Source organism: Sphaerodactylus townsendi, linkage group LG07, assembly GCF_021028975.2.
Source record: "Sphaerodactylus townsendi isolate TG3544 linkage group LG07, MPM_Stown_v2.3, whole genome shotgun sequence".
NCBI lineage: Eukaryota > Metazoa > Chordata > Lepidosauria > Squamata > Sphaerodactylidae > Sphaerodactylus > Sphaerodactylus townsendi.
In genome coordinates, this window is record NC_059431.1 from 92,202,226 (window position 1) to 92,214,837 (window position 12,612).

The window sequence follows — 12,612 nt, forward strand, 5'->3', positions numbered from 1 at the left end:
AGGAATAAAATGGGCTGAAGGCATTTTGGGGAAGAGAGCTGTATGAAGTTCTTACCTAAAACACTTTTTATAACATCCTAAAGATGTTATGTTCATGCTGTGTGGAATTCACCCATCTCTCTCCATCTTTTTTCTTTCTCTCTTTCCACTTTTCCTTCCCCTTCCCTTTCCAGAATTGCAGATTCTATCGTTCCCAGATATCATAACATTTTTGCTAGTATTATTAGATCTCAAGAGTGAAAAAAAAAGTGTCTCTCACACACACTATCTTAGCTTTCATAGGCTTTTCTTTTCCAACAATGGGGAAGAATTATGAGAACTGGGGGTATTTAAGGGGGGGGGTTATTTATTTATTATTTTATTAGGCTTCTATACCACCCCATCCCTGAATGGCTCTGTGCGGTGTACAGCATGTAGGCGTAACAATATAAAATAGTTAAACATTTAAAAGCAGCGATAAAAGACTAAAAATTTAATTCCAAGGATTATACAATAAATCTCAATGAAACAGAGTGGTGTCCAGCATTCCAGTTTTAAAATTCCCTCCCCCCCAAAAAGGGAGGCATTATGACAGGGAGATGATCAATAATTGAAAAGTTTCAATGGAGTATTGATGTCTACTATAAAGATGGTCTTAATTTTATGCCTATTTCAGGAACAGGTATTTCAGGGAACAGAGGAGGGTTGCTTTGATACAGTTATCCCAAAAATGGGTGTCTGATATGGGGGAGGACAGCAATTTTTATTCTTGCCCTGGGCACCATTCTATGTAGCTATGCCCATGAATGAAATCAGTTGACACATTCATCAAGCAGAGGACGTATGCAGAAACCAGCCTAGGTGCTTACAGAAGTGAAAAGAATGCTATACCAATATAGTGGTTGGCTATAGACTCTCAATTCTATCTGTTACTTGTAACATCAGTCAATTTATCAGTACTTTAGCAGTCAATCTTGTATTGGAAAAAGAATTACAATAAAAACAAACACCACAGTAAAACCAAGGGTTTCTGCAAGGGCCAACCTAAGCCATTTTGCTACTCAATAGTCTGTTCCACATAAACTATCTGGGGTCCCCAGGACCGCATGTTTAGGACCAAACATTATTGTGGAGATACAGTGGCTGCCAAATGTACAGTCACATTTCGAGCTCCCCTTCTTAGATGTCTAGCAGAATTTACCCTTTGTATTTCTGTGCCACTAATCCATATCATTGGAGAACTGAGATACTGCAACATGAGGTAAGATTTGCTAGGTGCTACTTAGGCAGAGGGGAGAGGATAATGTCTGGTTTGCCCCTCAGTTGCAGTACAACTGAGATACCAAGAAATTTGAGAACATCTGTTCATGCTATTATTATCATCCAGCAAAAACAATGTCACCCTGAACTCTAAAGGTTTTATGGAAAATCCAAAAATACCACCATAAACTCTGTGAAAGACATCCCCTCTGGAAGAAAATAATGCACATTAATCTCACTCTTTTGTATATATAACAGATGGCATAGAATTATGTACTGGGGAAAAAGAAACCCTAACTGTGAGGAATCTTAACCCCCCCCCCCCTTTTTTTGGTGTGTGCTGGAAACTTAGCTATCAAAAGAAATATTTAATTTTGTTTTCTTCTCCCTTTCCTGAATTATGCCATTTTCCAACAAAGTTAATTTTAAGTTCTTGATGCCTTTAATTCACTTGTGAAAATGCTAGGTTTGTGACTCATTCAAAATGAAATGTGCCTTTTCTCTTACCAACAGAGGCCACATTCATTGGATTGTAAATAGACATTACTGATCAACATGTTTCCTGTTTTCAAGAACTATTGAATGTATTATACAAACAGTGATTAATTCTATAGGGCTTTTATTTAAATGGTTTATTCTCATCTCTTTTATCCTCCCAATCATCCAGTTAGCCAGGTTATGCTATAAGACAGAAATTCTTCAAACAAGGAAAATCCATTTGAACAGTGACTTCTCTGATGAGGAAGATGAATTGGTTTTCATGCCCAGCTTTTCTTTTTTTTACCTTTTAAGCAGCGAATTCTCAAGAGCTGGTTTTACTGGGAATCACCTTTTTCCTCTTCCCTCCAGAAACCTTTCTGAGAGTGGTAGGTGGGAATGAAAGAACTGTCACCCAGAAGGCTTCACGTAGAGGAGCACATGAAGCACCCAGCTCACCAGATTAGAGTTCACTGTTCGTGTGGAAGAGTGAGGAATCAAACCCAATTCTCTAGAAGAGAATCTGCCAAACTACTACAGCCAAAACACTTTTACACCCTGAGGGCTAATGCACTTGTCCTAAGACAGCAATGCATTTTAAATCTTTATAATGAAAATTCTTGTGTTAATATACACACTACAGTACTCCTTGAATCTCTAAATGATATTAGTTCACAATATAAACAATACAAATATTAGCAACTTGTAAATAATCTATCATTATTCCACAATCATGTTTGGGTTTGGGCTGACCAAACTCCGGTGAGTTTGGTTTTGGAATTCCTTCAATTTTGTTGAAGGAATTCGCTCGGGGGTGGGGCTCGGGGGAGGCTCAGATCTGGACTGACCTGCTGTCATGGTGCCTGTCTGAGCCCCCCCACCTCCCTGCAGACAGGAGGCAGGGGTAGCAGGGTGCCATGGTAGATACCTGGTGTGGGAGAGGCCTCTTTGCCACATGGCTGGGCCCGGCCTCATGTGCTGGCATGATCCCCCCTCCCCTGCAGGGGGATTGCACAATGCAGGAGAGACTGGGTGAGCCGGCAGGGGAGAGGCCTCGCGCACTGTGGGAAAGGCTGGGCATGCTAGTGAAGGAGAGGCCTCATGTACCTTGGGAAAGGCCAAGTGCGCCTGTGTGATCCCCCAGTGCCCAAGGCCTCTCCCCCGCTGGGGGGTTCATGCCAGCATGTGGGCCTGGGGGATCGTGCTGGTGTCTCCTGGTCATACGACTGGGCCCAGCCTTGGGGGGGAGCTGCCAGGCACTGACAGGGTCACCGTGCCATGGGAGAGGCCAGGCATGGGGACCCAGTTGGCACCCGGCGCCCCCCACATGACCATGTCCCTATAGGCAGTACACCACTGATTTATCCTCATGTGCAAGACATAAAGAGGTTTTTGCCAGTTTTGGTGACCCACTTAAAACATCTTGGATAGTTAAAAAATGAAATGGCAAATTAGGTACTTAAATCCAGAGATTAGAGCCATGGAGAGACAAGACTGAACTTCCTACAAACATGGGAAATACCCCAGATTTGCAGGAAAAACATAAACTCCAATAAGAACAGTAACATAATTTGGAGTGTGTTGAGCTACTGATGACAAAATCATTTATGGGACATTGGGGGTGGGGAGGTTTTCTGTTTTTCTATGCACTATACCTACAATATTAGCGATCTCCTCTGTTTTGTACACCATTACAACACTACAAAACCCCTGAATTCTTCCATTTCTGAATCTGCATGATCATAAAGGAGTTCACAAAAATAATACATTTTCTTTTTAAAGAAGATTAAATACGATGCATCATCAATACGTCTCCTATTTTAATAAGGTATGATGATATTGGTGACCCAAATATCAAATATCGAGGTGATTTTTATAGGTATAGTGTGATTAACTGAAAGTCAAACTGCCTATAAACAAACTACTATGTCTTAACCTCACATGAAATGGAAAAAAAATTCACAACTCAGACTTACAGCAGGATGTGAAGTGACTAATGTACTAGCCATTAGCAGGTGCTAGTAAGCTGTTTTATACCAGCCAGCACTGGGGTATATAAGAGTGAAGATGCTGACTTTATGACGAGTACAGTTAGTTGAAAAAGCAGCTTTGGGAACAGTTTTAATCATAAATGGAGGCAAGAGAGAAAAGCAAGGTGATGGGGGAAATATAAAGTGAATATCCCTATTCTCTCTGTGACATTGCCAAAAACAGAATGGCCTGGACTGCTATGTCAGGAACTGGATTTTGGAATGTAGCACTGATACAGGGTTATCCTCCAGCCCCTCCTTCCCCCAGCAGCTGAGCTGATAGAGCAGTACAACTTTCTGGGGACTGATGTCAGTACTTTCTAGGAATTACTGGTGTCAGTACTTTCTAGGAATTACCAAACCATCTATGGTTTTACTGTAAAGTTCCCAGTAATTCCTAGGGAGGAATGAATTAGCTTCCAGGATTTCTTCAGAAATTATATCACACCCAGTGGCCAATTTCGATTTCGATTTCCATGTCTCCCCAGGCCTGGCAATTCTGCACTGACATGAGCATCCCTAGGTAGAACAGAAATCTCACAGAAATTTGCTTCTGCATTCATTTAGACCCTAGCAGTGGTCATTTCCCCACTCACCATTTGCTGCGTGCTATTCACGTCAAATAACGTGGGGGCCTGCTGCATTCCCCACTACCTCAGCGACGACCACGCAGCGACCCCGACTCTGCCACTCTCCTTCCTCCTCAGTGCGTGGCATTCCTGCTCCTGGATGGTCGAGCACCTTTTTGAAAACCCCACACTGAGCGTGGGGGAATGGGGAAGCCCAGGGGGTGACTCCGGGTTTGATTTTCCCACCGCTGCTGGTGACATAGAGCCATCCATCCAATTAGACGCGAGCAGCCTGGGTTTTTTTTATTTTAAACGCTTAAAATCTACGTCTGGATGTCATTTTGAGTGCACATGGACATATTGTGTCTGCTCAAATTCACGTGGATTCCTCGGCAAAGCGTGGAGACGTTGATTTGTCCTTTTCACAATAAAAAAAATTCCCACCTCAGCACAATGCAGCAGCCAATCAGGACAGCCCCTGAGTGGATCGTGGGGAGTCCTGCGTAGCTGCTGCGTGGCTGCCGCATTCATTGGACCAAGGGGGCGGAGGCTGCAGTGGGGACCATGAACCCATGCTCAAAAGGTCCCACAGCAAAGGAAACCGCAGCTTATGACCTCCATTTTGTAAGTGGGAAACAACCAGTTTCTGAGCTAATATTTTTCTGTTGATTCTGTGATCAGTTCTGGGCAAACACATTGGGGACTTTTTCTGAGAAAAAATATTTTCAACAGCGTTTCCAAGATTAGCTATTTCAGCAATTGTCTGCATGAGCACTGGTATAAATATAGTCCCTTTATTGGTATCCTTCACACAGAGTATTTGTTCTTAGAAGCTGTTTTCTTCTGGTCTCTACCCCCTTTCAGATTTTTTCCACTTGGGGACTATAATATTGAAGCATTCAGAACCTGTAGGCACAGCAAGTTGTGTGTACTCTTTGGAATACCAAGCAGCAGAAGTGAGAAAGTTGTCCTACCCCACTGCTTTAAAAACATCAGGCAGAAAGAATGGTGCCTAACTTTTCCTTTTCAAGATGTAAACCATAGCAGAATCTGAGGAGGAGGATTGTAACCTAGGTCATCAGAATGGCAGGTATACAGCACATGAGAGGCAGACTTGCAACTACCTTCCAAAAATATCTACTATATTAAAATAGAAAAACCTTTAAAAACCACGTTATTGTACCTTTACATGGCAGAGAATATTGACCGTTCTATGTAACATCTATGTAGCTTTCCCTTTTCCTCTTCCAAAAATCCAAAAGTGACAAAAGTAGTCCTTTTTCTCTTCCAGATTACCTCCATCTTTATAACATGGCTATGGAGTAGGTGGCCTGAGAAAAGGTGACTCGCTCAAGGCCCATAGCTCCATGGAAGAGTGGGAATCTGAAACCAGGTCCTCCTGCCTTATGCAACATGTTGGTCACAGTATTGGTTTTCAGACTGCCTTAAAATTATATTGAAAACTTATCTCTGTGAAGAGAGCATAATAAAATACACCTTACTGGGGAAATAAAAATTGCTATTTTCAATCTTACCTTCTCTCCAAAATCTTCAGGGCAACGTGCATGGTATTTTGTCTATGTCGTTTGTCTTCATAACAGCCATCCTGTGAAGAAGGTGAAGTTGAGAGAGCATGATTTAGCCAAAATCACTCAATAATCTTCATGAAACAACAAGGACTTGTCCCAACCCTGATAAGTAAGGCTGGCAGCCACAAAGGACAGGGTTATTTCCAGTGGTGGAATTCAAATAATTTAACAACTGGTTGTTTACAAGCACCATTTTAACAACCGGTTCTTCTGAAGTGGTGCAAACCTGCTGAATCCCACCACTGGCTATTTCTGCTGTAGCACCTCCTTTACAGAATGACTTTCATAGTATTATCAAGGGAGGTAAAATACCATTTTGCCATTCACTTGTATCTCCTTCCAGGACTAGGAGATCTATTTGTGAATCCTTATTAGTGCCTGCCTTGTTGGGAAAACCACAAAAGTGTCAATGAGGTGAACATTTCTCAAAAAGGCCCCTCACAATCTTAGCATGTCAGTAGTCTCCTCCATGCCCCAATTAATTTGAAGTAAGCGTAAACAAAAATGTCTTTGAGGCTTTCAAAATATCTCATGAGCTCACTTAGGAAGGGCCAACCCCTCCTGTTTTTATTACCATGTGGGGAGGGAGAGCAAATGTAAGTGCACTGGCTATACCCCCCCCCCCCCATGCATCTATGCAACTGTCTGATCATCTGCAGAGTGTGATCACATGAAAAAAGTGGCTTTCAGAAGATTGCAGTGAGTAAATGTGTGGGAGAGGGGAAGGGGAGATCATCTGTACCTAGCTACTGAGTTATCCAAATGTAGGAATAACAAATACAGAACGAATTGGTCTTTTGGGCTGTTAAGCTTTACTAGAGAGCTAGCATGATGTAGTGGTTAAGGTGTTGGACTAGAATCTGGGAAACCCAAGTTCAAATCCCCACGAGTAACATGGAAGCTTGCTGGGTGACCTTGGCCCAGTTACACACGCCTGACCCTAGTAATTGGATGGGAGATCTTCAAGGAAATACCAGGCTCATGACATGGAGGCAGGAAATGGTAAAACACCTCCCAATGTCTTTTGCTTTGACAACTCTATGGAGCAGCCATATGTCAGCTATGACTTGATGGCAAAAAAAGAAGAAGCTTTGCTGTCATGTTCTAATGACTTCCACAACTGTTAGGATGAGAATCTCAACAATTACATTGAAACTTTTGCCACTGAATGGTTGGTTTTTTTTAAAAAAAGTTGGGTAGTACATCCTTCTAAAGGAACGACATGATGTAATGGGAACATTTTGTTGTGGCAATGCGCCAGATCCAATTTGGAAATGCTTTATGGACTGAAAGACATACCCCAAGAAATACCAAAATGAGCAGTACTCCACTGCAGGTAGCACTAAATGTTCCTTGGCTTCTCACAAGCAGAAAATGTCTTGTGATATTTGACAGAGAAGATCTGCTACCTGTATTTCTGGTCTTCTTATTGAAAGAGAAAGAGACAAAAGTCTTTTTTGGGGAGGGGGACTGTGGAAAATACCTTGCGACTCTGAAAAGGCATACAGAATCACTCAGGGAAATTTAAGAATTCTCAGTATTCTGGAGTCTCTCTTGTGAAGGGTAAAGTTTCCACCCTCCTGCATTTATCTTGCTATGTTTAGGGAAGTATGAATATGTGAAGGTTAGATTCCTTTAGGTTTATCTTATTTTGAGATATTCATATACTTTCCAAACATTTTTTAAAAAAATTATCTGTTTTTTTGGTTTTTTCATAGATGCTTTGATTTTTAAAAATGGCTGTACTGGTTGTTTTTATGTCTGCTTTGGAAATGTTCATCTGGGAGAAAGGTCATCAGCTTTTAACAGGCTGAGGTATGATTTGCCTCTTTGCTGTTATCCAATTTTTTCTAGCTCTGCTGAAGATTATTTTGAATATAAAAAAATTACTGTTTGTCTTGAGATTGTAAAGGTGTAGCTTTCTTTGGAGGACACATTTGCAACTCTACCTTGTTTGGGTCCTTCTGGAAGAGAAGATGCATTTGTAGAGTCTTACGGTATTTTTTTTTTGCAAAATTGTTTTATTTACAAGTAGAGCTGGTCAAAACCAAAAAAATAAACCTGTATTTAAAAGTCAAATTAAAGTAGGCAAAAATTCAGTTACACCACTAGCTGTGCTCTGCTGCTTGAAACATTTAATATCCTCACCCTTCTAAAATGGGTTTAGATTTAGAAAAAAAAACTCTTTAAGGACTGCACTATAAATTTAGGGTTGATAACTGGGAAATATATTTCCCTTTGAAACCAATGACACTAAACACAAAATTGATTGTCTACTTATCTAATACTTTTTTAAATTCCACTTCCTCCATACAGGGTTCTCCTTTTCAATCTATCCTCACAGTAACTGGGGGTTGGATCCAGCCAGATTTCCCACCAAATCTCACTGTGACAAAAGGAGTCAGGTTGGACCCTGAAGGAATGGCAGGGATGGGAACATAGGCATATCTATGCTGAAAGAGTTGAACTGGTAGCTAGGGTGGAGAGGGTCATTGCATTAGGCACACCTGGATATTTGGGAAAGTGGCACCCTTAACTGAGGAAGGTATCTCATTGGGCTGGAGAAAATGGTGGGTAGGAAGAAAGGTGGTGCCCTTCCCTGCACGTATAAACAGAGCTTTCAGATTGAGACCTGAGGGTGGTTTTGAGGAGAAGATGGAAGAACTTGGAAAAGACAAACCTTTTGGTGTGCAAAGGAAGGGACCAGGTGGTCAGAACAGGGAGTAAGGAAACTCATCTATGAAATACAGCTGTAAGAGTATTCCAATTGAGTGGCTATGAATTAGAACTTAACTATACTCTGTCTCAGAAAAAGATGATAGTTCAGTCAGTTGAGGTGCAGTGGTAGAGAAAAATGTATCCTTCCACATTAGAATATAGTCTCAAACAAATATGAGAATTATCATTCATTTTTATGTGCTGCCTTTGTCAAAACCATTATTTTGTGCATTACTGAGCATGGTACTTTGATACAAGAGCATTCATAGTTTATGTATTTTTAATTTCAAATCTGGGGGCGGTGTAAGGTAAGCAGGGCTAGGTAAGCACTAGGACCCAGGTGGGGCATTCTACAACAAAGAAGTCCTGGCATGTAGAGTTATGTTGTGGTAGAATATACGACCCTATTTTTTTTTCTGAGACAGATTGTAGCTTGGTCTTCATTGCTGAAAAGATGAATGGGCAACCATTGTCCAGACTCTAACACAACCCCACTCTCCCTCCTTCACAGGAGGGGCCCAAAAAGGAGCCAAAGAGCATACTCACTTATTCCCCTCCATGCTAATGCCCTGTTGCATGTTCCTTCAATCCATGCAGGTCCCTAGCTTTTTTGATGGTCAGGGGAAATCCTCTCTTCCCTTTTGAACTAGAGAAATAGCAAGTTGGATCACTCCCCCATGAAGTAGATTAGGCAGAGAGAAGAGTAATATAACACTCAGGTGTCCAGCACTGTTTGATCCTCTAACACAGTTCAAATGGACTTACTCCCAGATAGGCTTGCTTCTGACTTTTCTGCAGGGAGAGCTCAGATTTCTTTAAGCAAGCAGGTGAAGTGCATTATGAACAGCACACTGTCTGGCTAATGACTACTGAACAGCAGAAGGATTAGAGCAACCTAGCGGTTAATTGAGTGATCATACAGCCACACAAGCAACTACTCTGGGGAAAAAAAAACCTCTAGTAGTCTGGATACTCCAAAAGAAACTGATTTCATGTATTTCTATTTTTGGAGGCTTTATGTCAAAAATGGAAGAAGGCTGCAGGTAGCACACACAAATCTGTCACACAGCAAGCATTTATGCCCCTCTACCTCTGCTAGGGCTTCTGGTTTGTTTGACTGGAGGAATGCAGTTTTTTGGAAAACATTCATCATGACAGTTTTCAGAAGTGTCCTACGTACACCCCCTCCAAGTCTGCACGTGTGACTCTGTGGCCTTTATGTTAATTATTTACACCTTGACTTTCAACCATAGCTCCCAAGAAGGGTCGCCAACTCTGGGAAGCTGGGAGTGGTGAGGTTTTGTGAAGGGAGGGAGCTCAGCAGGATTGTGAAGCCTTAGGCTCATTCCGCACTTGCAGAATAATGCACTTTCAAACTGCTCTCAGTGCTCTTTGAAGCTGTGCGGAATAGCAAAATCCACTTGCAAACAGTTGTGAAAGTGGTTTGAAAATGCATTATTTTGCGTGTGCGGAAGGGGCCTTAGATTCCAACCTCCACAGCCACCACGTTCTCCAGATTTGATCTCTGTAAGCTGAAAATCACCAGTAATTCTGGGCAATTGTCAGGCCTCGCTGGGAGGTTGACAACACTGCCCTCAAGGCAACTTATGGCAAGCTCAACACTCAACTATAAGAGTAAAACAAATGAGAAAAATGTGTGTGTTTGTGTGTGGAATATAAACGAACAAGGTTAAAAACACCAGCAAAAGCCATCAAAATTCTCCAAGAAACATAATAAGCCCAGGAAACAGCACTGTGTTTATCTGGTGCCTCAATGTCATTAATTTCAGGTGAACAAGTTCTATAGACTAAAAACCCCTGTTGAAACAAAAAGTGTCCTAGGAAGCTAACTGCTTACTCTCATAGGTGAGGGCACCCAGAAATCAGCACCTGAAGAAGATCCTAACAACCAGGCAAATTCTTTCAGGACTGGCAGTAGGAAGACCCTGTATGTCAGGTCAGCACTAGTAGACATCCTTAAAGGCCTATGTGAGCACACCAGCTACACATAGAACTTTCTGGCAAGATGAACTTGTTGGTTCCTCTTGACACTCCATGGCCAGAACTGAACAGGCCACTCTTCATACAGCATGCTTATAAGAGCAGATGGTATGGCAGGAAAGGCTAAAGAGAACCATTTCATGCTCTTCTTCAGAACAGAGTGCAGGATTGCATCTCCATTTGAAAAAGAAGTAAAAGGTAACACTGCCATCAGAAACCGTTACTAATCATATGCACATTGATAGAAAAATTTCTCAGACTACTATATGGACAGATTAAAGACACTTGCTCAGGAAACAGATCTACTCTACACTGCAACAGTAAATATATACAAGAGGGGAAAAACAGATTCATTTACTGACATCGTAATTATCATTTGTGTAAAGATCTGGTAATTGGAGACCTGATGGCATCTGGGAAGAGAAGATTATTTACAGCATTATTAAATAATAAGTAAATCTTTTGGAGCTGAAAACAGATTATAGCTTTCTCAGAAAACTGAAAGCAGTTTGAAAGAAGAATCACACCTCACAGGTATAAACAATCATCCCAGTCTCACCCTGACAAAAGGTCTTGATGATTTCCATAATGTTTCAAAAGCCCACAAAATCTGTTGACCAGAGGCAGCAGTGCAAGACAGAAATATTTGTTGACACTATAGGAAACAAAGTCTCTTTAATGCACCCTTAACTGGCTTAAAACTATCCTCCATCCTCCACACTCTGATGAATAGATATTTGCCAAAGTTCTGTGCACATTCAGTATGGAAAACTGCCAATTAAAACAGCTTGTCAAATGTTAGTAATAGCCACATTATCTAACTTTTGGCAGTAATTTTTGCTGCTGTCTCATATACATATTGTATTTGAAAATGACATGATACACCTCAAAGTCAGTTTTCATAGTCAGTAAAATGAGAAATTAGTTGTGCTAATAAGCCTGTAAAATGCAACCAAGCAGCAGAAAATCCACTAAAAAAACCCTTTAAAGAAAACCTGCAATCTATTAAGGGCCAGATTTAAAACACACACACCCAAAAAACACCACCACCAGACAATTTCTCTTGGCAGAAGAATCCAGGAGACAGAAGCAATACCTGTATACTTCTAAATTGCTTTTCCTCAGGAAGAAATTATTACCAGAAAACAGCTGAACAGCCTTTCCAAGTTCCTACTCAAATCCAAATTAAACAGCATTGGATAGGAATGGTCTTATATCCTTAAGGAGTTTCATTTCTCAAAGTATTGGCAAAATACAGACTGTTAAACAACAAAAGATTCTTCTTTGTGTGCAATTTGAAAGGTCTCAAATATGCAAATTTTCAGTGAAGGGCATGTTCTAGAGAACATGGAAAAAGCTTAACTTTAAGGGAAAGGCTTAACTTTTACATAGTGTTAAAATATGACAGGCTAGCAATAACTAGATGGAGAATGAGAATAATTAGATTGGGGAGTGAGAATAAATGTGCATGGAGTAAACATGTTTGCATAATGCTAGCTGAAGAAATAATAGTTGAAGAACAGCTTTAATATGAGGAGCACTCAGATCCATTTCCAGGTTTAGGGGGACGCTGGAAAGACAGTGTCCAGGGAGGTCTTTATTAACCCCCATACCTGTATGCCCCCCAACTGCTGGTACATACCTTTGCTTGTAAGCTCTCCCACTGTCCATGCTCAGTGGCTTGTACCATTTGCCATTGCAACCAAGGGTGCCATTACTGTGCACCACCCCATGCCCTTTTTCAATGACTCTGGGAAGTTAGGAACTTGAGTACAGACAGGTGGCAAGCGTAGTGTACGGATAGGGGTCAGTGGCTGTGGGCCCCATCAGAAGACCAGGACCCTGGCAACTGCTGCATCTCAGAATGTTCTGATGTTAGCCCTTACAGCACTTGTAAAACCCCTTGTATAGCAGCTTGTATGTACATACACAAGTATCAAGTTTTAACCCACTTAAGACAACCATAGCAAGGGACTTTCAAGCCAACTG

The 12,612-nt window shown here is 41.4% G+C and overlaps 1 protein-coding gene across 1 annotated transcript in view; it reads right to left on the bottom strand.

Moving 5' to 3' along the window:
• Window positions 1-5,893, bottom strand: part of LINGO2 (leucine rich repeat and Ig domain containing 2) — an 837,999-nt gene extending 832,106 nt beyond the window's left edge. Inside the window, exon 1 of the mRNA XM_048503786.1 lies at window positions 5,851-5,893. The gene's annotated coding sequence lies outside the window, so the exon portion shown is untranslated. The remainder of the gene's footprint in view (window positions 1-5,850) is intronic.
• Window positions 5,894-12,612: the final 6,719 nt, after the last annotated feature.